Below are 11919 nucleotides of genomic sequence, written 5' to 3'. Positions count from 1 at the left end.
TCCCAGGGTATCCTCAAAAACAAAAAACAAACAAAAAAAAGTTTGCTCGTTTAAAATGACAGTTGTGATGCCGTAAAAAGTCTGACTGTGAATGTGAGTGGTAAGTATATCTCAGTTTAAATGGTCAAGGAGAAGCGTCGTTTACATTTGCATTTTTCCACAGTTCTTTTGCCCTATGCAGTACTGCTGAAGTCCACAGTGTGTCTCTTGCCTGTTTTAGGCAGGACGAAAAACAAAACACAAAAGCAAAAAGGTCACGTGTGATTTCCAGCTGGGGACTTCAAGAAAAGAAATTCATTTTCGTGATTCTGATTGGCACCAGAGAAAAAGACAGGGCTCTCGTGGAAGATTTCCATCTGTGTCATTAAACGCAGACCATGTGACCATTGCTGCAATTCGAGGGTGTCTGTCTGCTCAGACACGTCTTCAGAGGAAGCGCCCACCAGCTTATCTGTTTGGCCCCACGCCGGAGTCCTCGCCGCGACTCCAGGTAAAAGCCGGGCTGCGGTGCCCCGCGTTTCCGCCCGGCGCCGGGTCCCCTGCGGCCCAGGAGGGCTGTGCCCCAGGCAGACGCCCTCCCTCAGCACTTTGTTTTCCTCCCGACTCGCACTTTAAGTCGCGCCCAGCTCTCCCTGCGGGCCGGGGCCCCGTCGTCGAGAGCCTCCGGAGAGGTCCTCGCGGGGCGGGGGTGGCAGGGACCCCCCCAGTCCCACCTCCTCCTCATTGTCCCCTCCCACTGAGCACGGGGTTCGTGGGAGCACAGGTGACGCTAACACACGTTTAGCTTCACAGCTCTACTTTTTTAAAGCCGAGTAGTTAAGAGCTCCCTGTAAGAACAAAACCCTGTCAGCTGAACCTCGTATCTGGTATATAGTTTACCAAACAGCCTTAAAATATATTTGGAAGCAAAAATCAGTACGAATGTATATCCTTTAAAAATGCAAAAAAAAAATTCCCTGAAATACTCTTCTATAAATGAACCCCATGTCCCCCAGAGTGTTTCAGCATTTTTTTCTCCCTAAATAAACACCTAGACCCTGAGTGTAGCCAGTAATGATGCTGCTTCCGGGATCCGCCTGGATTCGCAGGCGCTGGCGTTCTGGACGTGAGGAATGACGCGTTACGTAGACGAACAGGTCTTTAGAAATAACCACAGGAAAGTCAGTGTTTATGGGAAGACGCACACGGCGCGCACGCCCGTCAGCCCGCTCGCGTGTGCGCCGCCCCGGAGCTGACGGACTCGAGCTCATGTCCTCAAGCTGGCCCAGAACCAACAACTCGTGAAGCTGGACGGGGACTGTTCGTTCTAGAGCCCAGGGTCTCTGACCCTGACTTGAACAAAGGTACTCACTGGATTTGGGTTAATTTTTTTACGTTTTGTACACTCACTTTTATCTTAAAATCTCCAGAAGTCTTGGCCTGAACCATCCCTAGGTGAGCTAATTAACCTACACCTGGATTTGACACTGGCCCTTGATTTGGCCAGGAGTGGGTCCAAACCCCCTGTCTGGTCCAAAGAAGGGTGTGTGATGGCGGAGCAGGTGCGTGCTGCCAGGTCTGAGGGAGTGTCACCTGTTCACCTGACACGGCCGAGCGACGCGTACCCGTTGTCATGGTGACACCCCATCATGAAGCGCAGAAGACAAGCCATGTTTACGTCCTGTACCTGTAAAGACAGTAAACTTGTTCACCGTATTGTGTCGTCGAACTCACTCACTGCAGCCCCTCCCCTCAGGGGTGACACCTCGGATCTAACTTTACCAAAAGACGATGCGGAAATCTGGGGATGCTGCTGAAAATGATCATGACGGTGCTCTGCAGACATTCCGACGGAAAGCAAGTCACAGACGCTGCCCGGATTCCCTGCAGACACGGCGACAGCCCTTACCACACGAGGGCCCCTTGGGAGTCCCCTTCCTCCCAGCCTGCAAGCAGGTGCCGGCCGAGGGCTCTGGTGAAGTCAGAAGACAAGTGCAATCAACAGGATCTCAAGGTCAGCAAAGCCCGGAGGAGGCGAGCATCCTGGCTCACAGGTGCGCTTGCAGTGGGGTCCCCTCCATCTCCGTCTGTCACCGCTCTGTTCAACGGGAAAGTAGCTGTTAACGGTGGAGGCTGTCCACGTTTTTCCCTCAGCCGCTTTGCGTGACCGTCCCAGAACGGGCGTGAAGAGTCGGACTGCTGCATGACGCCAGAAACGTGCGTTTTTGTTTAAAAGGAAATGTTGGTATTTTTCACCTTGAGAGCGATGCTCAAGACTTCCAGCTTTAACCAGAAAAGTATATGATTAGGAAAAATAGATTACATTTAAGATTCCCTCTTTAAAAAAAATAACCACCAAGTCAGTGACCCTGAAGGCTGAGGGGCTCCCCTGCGGGCTCCCGCGGACGGGGCCAAGCTCGCGACCGGATGGCAGTGCGACACCAGCGCCCACCCACGCGCGGGGGGTGCTCACTCTGGGGTCTGCGCCCTGTTTGCCTTCCCGAGCACCGCACCCAGCTGCCGTTCCATCACTTCAGTGCCAGGACCCCGCACTGCACAGCCACCCGTGCAGACGTCAGGCACTCCGCCCCAGTCCTGGGTGGCCTCTTCTGGAAGCCCCACCGCAGACGTTTGGGCAGAGTGCCCGGAGTGACTCTTGAACGTGGGCCCTGCGAAGCAGCCCTCGGGTTTGGGCCAAGCCTCTCGGGGGCGAGGGGGGTAGTGGGAGAGAGGGATAGCATCCCCACAAGAAGCCTGTCCTGCTGGCCGCAAGCGGGTCAGGTCAGAGCCACCTCGAGGCCACTGCAGCGTCTCCAGGGAGGCACGCCAAGGTCCGAGCTGCCTTTTCAGCCCTGTTCAGAGTTCTGTCAGGTTCCAGAACCTTCGATGGCACAGGGCCCACATGCCACGTGGGCATCAGCTCAAGAACACGTACGTCCGCTGCGGACCACAGTCACCAGCGCCGGGTCCAGGGGACCCTCAGCCGGGCAGGCAGGATCGCATCCACCGCAGATGTCCACACGCTGCCCAAACCGCTCCGGCCCGGGGAGGGCGCCAGGACCCCGCGTCTCCTCCCCTTCTGAAAGGTCTCCCCATACCCGGCCAGATGGCTCAGTTCTGCACTTTCTCCCGTGGTCCCGTCCCAGCTGTCTTCCTTCTTAAGGCCTGAAACCCCGATTTTTTTCTTTTTAGTGCAAATCTAACCTACAGTCAGGTAGCTGCAGACGGCAGTTCTCAAACAGTGGCCCCTTAGAGCCCCCCGAGGATTCCCTTTCGTTTTTAATCTGCCTGTTTGTCTCCTCTTGTGGGAATGTTTTGGTCGAATACCGGGTCCAAAATGGGAAAATACACCAGAAAGCCTCAGGCTGCTGGGAACCCGGCTGCCGGCTGGTAGGGGTGCTTGACCACCAGCGGAAGGGGCTCGCTCAGCACCCCTGCACCGCGTGTCATAGACCCACCAAGGTCACGTCACGGCCCTGTGCCTTCACAGCCGCGTCACTCTAACTGCGTGGGTAGCGGCAATAAAGGTGGGCGGCGGACAGGACGCCGGAGGGGCGGTGCCCCTCGGCGCAGCACGGCTGTGGAGGGTCTTGGACTCGGGAGAGGCCCAGGGCGCCCCGCCTCTGTTCGGACATCGCCCACCTCGTGTCTCAAGTCCGTGTCCCGGCTTCCTCCCGTCTGTCGCCCTCACGGACGCTCTGCAGTGACTGATGACCCTGAAGTCCTCTGAGCTCCCTGGAGTCTGGGGTGCAAGTGTCCGTTCAGTGAGAGCTGACGCCCGCGGCCCCTCCCGTGTGCGATGCTGTGAAAACAAGTAGGATGATGCACGTCTCCGACACCAGCAGGACCCCCGGACGCGGGACCCTCTCTTGGGAAGACTGTCTGGGCTGGGCTCCTGCCCACCAGCTGCTCGACGGCTTGGGAAAGGAGCGGGGCTCCCGGGGGCACCCGTCCGTTCCTTCTGACATCAACATCCAGTGTTTCTAGATGTTTCCGTGAGCAGGAACCCGGCACCAGCCAGGATGAGGCGGTGTTTCCACCATTGCTTAAGCTCGGCTGCCTCTTAGATGAAATGAGGAGATGTTACGCTAAACCTTGAAGTGATAAAGAGAAAATCATCTGGAAGCAGAGCGCTAAGCAAGTGGGGCCACGCCAAGAACGGAGTCAAGTTGCCGAAGGTTGGTCAGGCGGGCCCCGGAGCTCTGGCTTTGTGCAACGACCCCATTGCACACTCCACGGGGTGCGGCAGGGGTCCGCGGGGACGGCCCAAGACCCAGCCGTCTCATCCTCGCCACACCGCGAGACCTGCCTGGTGCGATGCATTGCTGTCCTCCCCCCCGGCGTCTTTGTCCAGCGTTAGAAGTGATTCCAAGTTTCAGTCCAAACCCTTGACAGGTGACCTCTTTGCAGAGGAAATGTTAGTTACCTGCGGCAACACTGCTTTTTAAAGATTTTGTATCTACGCACACCGAGGTAGCAGAGGCTCGCCTCCCTGCCTTCTGAGGTTTTATGTGACTCTTCACCATGGGTGCTTTTTCCGAACCCGCAAGCCTTGGGGCCCGGCTTCCCCGGGCTCGGTGGAGGAGCGTGGTAGCCGGGGGAGGGTCGTGGCAGGTTCCCCGCGCTCGCGCGTCTGCTTCAGGTAGACTAGGGAGGATGCTGGTTGGCACTGGCTCACGTGCAGGAAGGAGCCCCAGGTCCGATCATGGTACCTAACCGACGCCACTCGCCGTTCTCTGCCCCCCCCCCGCCCCCCACCGGCCAGCCCCAGTCCCGCTCTGAGGTCACATCGCTCTGAAAGGGCTCAGCATGTCCGCCCCCCTCCCTGCACTTTGTAACTGTCCTGCCGAATCCGAAGAGGCGCCCCCCCACCCCGGAGGGACGCGGAGGCGACTTCTGGCTCTTCTTTCCGGACGCTAAGCCCCGCCCACCACAGGCCTTCCCTGTTCAGGAACATCCACTCACCTGCCTCCCACGTCACCTGCCAGAGTACCCAGGTGTGGCCTAAGGACTAGTAAATGCCTCTCACGGAAATTCAAAGAACGTTAGTGTCAGGAAACTAGCTGTTTAGTTAACGTTTAAAAAAGACGTATATAAAAATATATATATATGAATATATATACATACGAAACCATGTCAGCAGCGAGATGCACAGAGTCAAACATCCACCCTCTGTACAGAGTTTCCCTTCACTGGGACTGAGCTATTTTATGTGACCCTCTTTCTCATGCTTTTACGGTTCTTTTGGTAACTTCTACCTAGTAGCATGCAGGATGCCTTCTCTGAACGTCCGGGCGCCGCTCGCACCCGTTCCTCCTCGTCGACCGCGTCTCGTCCAGGTGCCGCACGTCACATGCGGCATCTGAGGATTGTGTCGTTGGGTCCTCTCCCCCGACTTCTGTTCCACCCTCGGCCGATTCCAAGGAAGACGCGCTCACCGCTGCCCGCGCCTCCGTGACGAAGCCGCTCTCTGCTGGTGTCTGTTCTGCTGACCTTCACCTCCTGTAAATAGTTCTGCAATTAAATTTTTTGAGAAAAGCAACGTTTACTTTTTATTGGCGTGAATTCTCGTGTTATTTTAAACTCAGGGACGTTATAGAGACCAAAGAGTTTTATCCGGAGGCAGCGGCACGCGTCCTCCGGTGGTCTACTTCATTGTTGACATAGCCCCAAGCTCACTCTCTGCTAAGAAGAGTGGACACTTCTGACGGCTCCAGGTTCCATGTTCAAAATGGCACAGAGTCAAACGAGTTTAAAACCAGTAAAAGCCACGGTATTGAGTTAATGCTCGTTCTAGGTTCTCCTGAGTGGTGGCAGGCAGGGGGTGTCAGGTGGTGTGCCCGTGGGGCCAGGCAGGTGGCATGCCGGGTCTGCACGGTGGCTCCGTGGGGGCGGGGTGCTGTCGTCCGGCCCAGGGAGGGGGGCTGCTCCACTCAGGCAGCTGCCCCCCACCAGCCCAGCAGCCCAGCAGCCACCAAGCTGACCGGGGCACCTGGGCGTCCTTCTCACCCTGGGGCTCCTTGGTCTCGACGCCCCCCTGGGAGGGCATCCCTGCAGGCGGCTCCCTGCCCTCCCCCCCTCCCAGGGACCGTGGACACAGGTCCTCACAATGGACGCTGGGCCGCAGCACCTGCCCCGGGCGTGTCCCGACTCTGCTCCCTGCATCTTCTCCACTGTCTCCCTCCCTCCTCCGGCTGCGGCCTCTGTGAGGCCTGGAGGTGTCTCTCCGACCAGGGTCAGGACACGCGGGGCCATGGCCCCTCAGGGCGCCGTGTGCAGCCGGCTGGGAAGTCCTGCCGAAGTGCACCAGTCCCAGGTGAGAGGGCTGCTCGGGAGACTGGGCCCACTCCCCGGTCCCTTCCAGTCAACCCGCTTTAGAACAAGCGTGACTTACAAGCTGCCAGTTTGAGGAAACCATTTCTACCCAGACCGAGGGCACGTACCCAGCCTCCCCACCTTCGTCCTCCCTGTTTCTTTCTGTAACACCCCAGGCCCAGAACCCTTCCTCTGGTTGGGCATTTCACCGACAGCTTTGTGCTTCTGTCCACCCACGTGCAGCTTAAGGCTTTCCCAGGGGCCCGGGAACACGCCCAGGAGGTACCTGACGCTCACTTTAACTCCGTGGGTGTCGGTTCGCCGGCTGTCACACGCGTAGCCCAGGGTGAGGATGCCGGCGGCAGGGGGGCTGGAGGAGGGTGGCGGTGCAGCTCGTCCTGGCTACTCCGTCGTCCCGCCAACCAAAGCGCTCCCCCAAAACAGCCTGTTCACCAGAACCGCCACCACCCAAGCAAGCAGCCGTGACTAGAAAAGGCAGGTGCAACGACTGTCGTGTTTTCAGCTGGTGTTCATTCCTCGAAGCTTTAAGAGCTGCCTTGTGGAAAGCAGGACGCGGGAAAGGCGGCCGCACCTCATTTGTTCCGTTTTGCCTCGTGAGCTCTGATGTCATCGTCTCCTAATGAGCTTGGAGAAGTGTCGTCGCCTCTTAATTAAGGTGAAGAACGAGTCTCAGATGTTTCGGGAAAAAAGCGAAGATATTAGAAGACACGGGTTCGAGCTTTGGCGTCCAGACAAATCGCACTGCCTGGAATTCTTGGGGACGTTCCATACAACTTTTGTGGTTTAAAATTGACTAGATGGATTCCCCCCAAACCATCTGAAGAAAACTCATCTGCAAGCTATCTCATTATGCTGTGATGGTCGTCTACCATTCAGAGTGTGAAAAAATCAATTTTATACCCACAACAGGCTTTGCAAACCGAGATTCAGGGACAATGCAGACCCGCTCAAAACACAGGGACCATCGTGTGCGTCCCTCGGCCCCGCCTGCCCCGCTCCCAGCCTCTGGGCAGACACCCCGTGCTCAAAGGCCTGAGGGGACGCCTCATCTCCGAGGCCCCAGGGCCCCCTGCCCTCTCTCCAGCCCCAGCCAGTGCGGCCGCCCCTGCCCTCTGCACACGCGGGTCCTGCCGGACACTGAGCCATGGCGGCACCATGAGGGCACCTGCGCCCTGGCGTGTTTGTCTCCCTGATCATGACTGTCATGCAGTCCCCGGGACCCCCTCTCGTGTCACAAACCATCGATCTTTCCTTGGGCTCGCCCTGCCCCATCCAAAAGCCATTCCTGACATTCGGATCCCCCTGTGGTGGCTCCTGATTGGACGTTCAGTGGCTCCTCATCACACAAGACTCTTCATCATCTGAACCCCTTCCCACGGCCCGCTGTGCACGGCTTCCCCGCTGTCACAAGGCACCAGCAGTCCGCGGTGCACACGTCATCCACACCTGCCTCCCATCACCTCGGAGCGCCTCCTGCTTCCCAGAGAACCTGCCACCTTCTCCCTTCTCCTCCCAAGATGGCGCTTGGCCTGTATCTCAGTGTCGTCACACTGGGCAGGGTGCGTTTGTTTACTGGCTTGGGGTCAGATGTGAGCCTCTGAGCAAGGAATACATGAACTTCTCTTTCTGTCTCTGGCTCCCCATGGTGCTGAGTCTCCATTTGCAATATTCCGACATTCCCTCGTGGGCGACCGGCTGGATGAGCGATGGGCCCCTCCCCCTGCGTCTCCGGGGGCCACTTGCTGATTCAGTAAATATTTATGAAACCACATTCACGTCCTGGGAGCCACCCTGCAGATGAGCTAGCGTCACCCACCTGGCACTTATGTTCAGACGCCAGGCAGACTTTCTCCAAAACAGCGCTGGGTCTGTGTGGGGCACAGGTTTCCCTCTGCTTTGCTTCCAAGCTAGTGATTAGCCGGTTACTGGTTCATCAGAGGTGGTCAAAGCTGCGAACCTTCTGCACCAGAAAGTCCGGTTTCTCCCCACACGGGACGTCTGCCCTGACTGCTGAGGGGCCGTGCGAGGTGGCGGGTGGAGGCCGTGAGTAGGACGGGGAACTTGGGGGCCCCTTTCTCATGGGCGACCCTAAGGAGGGCTGCTCTGGGTCCCCACGGGGGACACTGCCTCACCCCCAAGGTTGCAGGCAGTGAGCTCGGACTGAGAGATGGCCCTGGAAGCAGCAGGGGGGTGTGCCCCTCTCGGCACAGCCGGGGAGGACGCGCAGGTGTGGGGACGGCCCTGGAGGACGCCTCCCCAGGGGAAGCTTCTGTTCTGAAGCAGCCAAGGTATCAGGTGCCCGTCCTGAGTGGGGTCATCGGGGGACGGGTTCTTCCACCTCTGTCTCGTCATCGCCTTTTCTCTGTTTCTGTGCCCCATGATTTCCTTCCCGCGGTCACTGCCAAGGTCGAGTCTGCTGGGCCACTGCGACCTGGGCTACAGAGGGAGGCCAGCCCCACACTGGCGAGCCCCCACACCACGCAGGCGAGAGCAGGTCCTTGGACGGGGTGCCTGGGACTCACAGGTGACTTTCCTTCACTAACTGCATCTCATCTTGGCGCATCTTTGACCGTCTCCAGCCGCCCCCCAAGGGCCCCACGCCCAGCCTTTCTGGGTGACCTTATACTCGCGAAGGACACGGACCTGCAATTTTGTAAAAACTTAGGAAATGCTTAAAATGCTTAGCTCTGTGCGAATTTGTTTTAACTGTATTCAAAGACGATGGTTCTGCAGATGTTCCAAACCCAGGAGATTCTGGAGCTCCTCACACCCCCGTCTCGACAACAGTAGCCCTGGGAAGGAGCGTCAGGTCCTCGCTGTGTGAGTGGGATGAATCAAGGTGAGGCTGGCGCGGGCTTCTGAGCTGAGCAACTCCCTGCACACACGTGACGCCAAGGCACCTGCTTCCTCCGAGCCACATGAAGACCATGCAGGCCGGACAGGCCGCCTTCACCTGAATTACGTAAGTGACACCTAGCAAGTCTGATTTGCACCATAAGGAGCTGCACATGGCCGACGACGTTTCTTAAGAGACACAGTTGGTTACAGCTGCCTGGGGGGACTGGGGCGACGGAATCCGACTCGCCAGACAGCAGGTGGATGGCGCTGCAGCGCCAAGACCCGCCACCAGAGGGCAGCAGCCTCCCCGGGCTCCTGGAAACTGCCTTCAAACTCTGATTTTTAACAGATAAAGTCAATGGGACGTTTATGTCGACTTTTGATCCAGGATGCTCACCAAACCCGGACTCGAAAAGCCACTGCACTTCAGAAGATGAGCAGTCCGATCCACGCTGTCACAAATCTGCCGTTGCCTGGTAAACATGAAGTGTCACATTCTGTTACCACAGCAGAGGACCCAGCGAGCGGACCCTGTGTTGGATTAATAAGAAAATCAACACGGGACGCACAGCAGGAGATGACGAGTCTTTTATTTTAACCCTTAGTCAAAAGCAGCCAATCACTGTGCCTCTGACCAGCTATTCCTCGTGTGCAAAACACCAGCGGACGGGGTGCGCACCCACCCCAGCCTCTCACTCCCGCTGCAGACGGGGCGTGTCTGGGGAAGGCAGTGTAGACCGCAGAGGTGAGCCCGGCACACGCGCTGTGCAAACCCTGCTGGGGAGTTTCCACGGCAGCTTGTGGTTCTAGCGATTGGAGATTTAATCCCTGTTTTAAGTCATAAAGCTTTTCATTACGTTTAGGCCACGTTCATGTTTCCAGCATTTTAATCACGCTGCACGTCAGGGAAGAAAGGACGGGGGGTGGGGGGCTGCCCTGGCCCAGGCTCAAGGCTGGAGGTGAGCACAAAGCTCCTTCCCCGCTTTAATGTGGTTGCTTTGTTCTTTAAAAAAGAAGAAAAATAAGGAATGTGCTGGGCCTTAAGGTAACGTTGGTGACAAAGCTCAGTGAGCTCCCCCATCCTGCAGCTGGTCCTCCAGCCTCGCTGACCGCTGCCCCCCACCTCCTTCCCCCCAGGCCCTGCTCACCCCACTCTGACCTCTGACCTCTGAACTGGGGGCTTTCTCTCTGCCTTTACTTCCTGCCACAGTTTGAGAATGTTAAGCTTTGAGCTCACATTTTTCTAATCACTTTGAACGCACCCCCCCATACAGAGTAATTTCTAATTCATGATTCTAAACACAAAACAAAGACACTATTCAGTCTCTAACAAAAAGAAAAAAGAAAAAGAAAAAGAAAAACCCTGAAACCCAGCCCCCAGCAGCTCAGGCCCGACTGGACTGAACAATTCGCCCACTCACAGGCCGGCGAGAGCCCCAGGCCCCAGAGGAGAGCACGCCCGAGCCTCAGGTCGTCGGCACAGGGTCTTCACGTGCAAAGTCGACACTTAGTCAAAACTACTTGGCAGAGAAGGTGCAAGAAAAAATCATGAAAAGCCAAGAGAGGAGAGCAGAGATTAGAGGGGGCAGGTACAGCTCAAGCGGCAGAGCGTGTGCTTAGCCGGCGTGAGGTCCTGTGTTCAATCCCCAGGGCCTCCTCTGAAAATAAATAAATAAGTAAACCTAATTACCTCTCCCCCCTAAAAGAAATTTCTTTTAACTTTTAAAAAGTTAGAAAAAAAAGAATAGAAACAGTTTCTCGGGAATTCCAGGGTTGTGAGATACGCTCCTTGAAAATACACATGCCTGATGGAGGGTTCACTGGAGAAGTGAGCATTGTGTGTGTATACATGTATGCATGTATATGTTCTAGAAAGAAAGATTGTGCAAAGCAAAGGAGGGATGAGGAACAGGGCCTGTAGCTCAGAAGAATTTGTGGGATGGAGACAGGCGGAGAAATAGGGTGTGGATCAGGGGATAGGGCAGAGCATCAGAGGCACAGGGCATGGGGCAGCAAGCAGGTCAAACATGCAGGGAGTCAGGGTCCCTTGAGAAGAGGAGGAAGTGGGTGGGGCCAAAGAAATACTGCAGAGAAAATGGCCAAGGACGCTCTTAAAATCAGCCAAAGTCAGGAAGCACCTGGACAGAGAGGACGGGTGGGTGGAGAGAGCCGTACCTCGGGCCCTCGGTCAGATGGCTGGAGACGCAGAGAAAAGCCGCAGGCGCACAGAGAGCAGGACGCCAGGGCGCAGATCTCCCTGCAGCAGCCATGGAAGCAGAGGAACCGGGGTGGGGGGTGGGGGCAGGGGTCGCAGGCAGACCTGGGGATGTAGGAGTTGGGGACGCAGGCAGGAGGGGGTCCCCATCGCCCCGGCTGTCCCCCGCCCAGGTGGGGAGAGCTGGGAAGAGATGCTTGTCCCTGGGCTGGGGCTGGGGCTTCAGTGGGGAGCTGGTGCTGGAGCAGAGCTGGGGGGGGCCCAGCGGCCGGGGGTGGGTGCACATCTCCAAGTGGCATTTTCTGAAAAAATGGGCCTTTTTCCCTCCTGTTTGCTGCTCCTTCCTCTTCCTCCTGCCTGGCACCCCACCCCCACCACCGCAATAGGTCCTTCCGGCTGAGGGCATGGAGAGTAGGGGTTGCATGGTGACAGTCTGGTCACAAAAGAGGAACCGAGTGAGAACCCTCGAAGGTTGTGTGGGCACAGGGGGCCGGGCAAGGGGGGTGGGAGCCGTGTTTCCTGGGGACAGAGTGTCAGTATGGGGAGATGGA

This window comes from Camelus dromedarius, chromosome 22 (genome assembly GCF_036321535.1).
Source record: "Camelus dromedarius isolate mCamDro1 chromosome 22, mCamDro1.pat, whole genome shotgun sequence".
NCBI lineage: Eukaryota > Metazoa > Chordata > Mammalia > Artiodactyla > Camelidae > Camelus > Camelus dromedarius.
Note: the sequence above shows the minus strand (reverse complement) of the source record.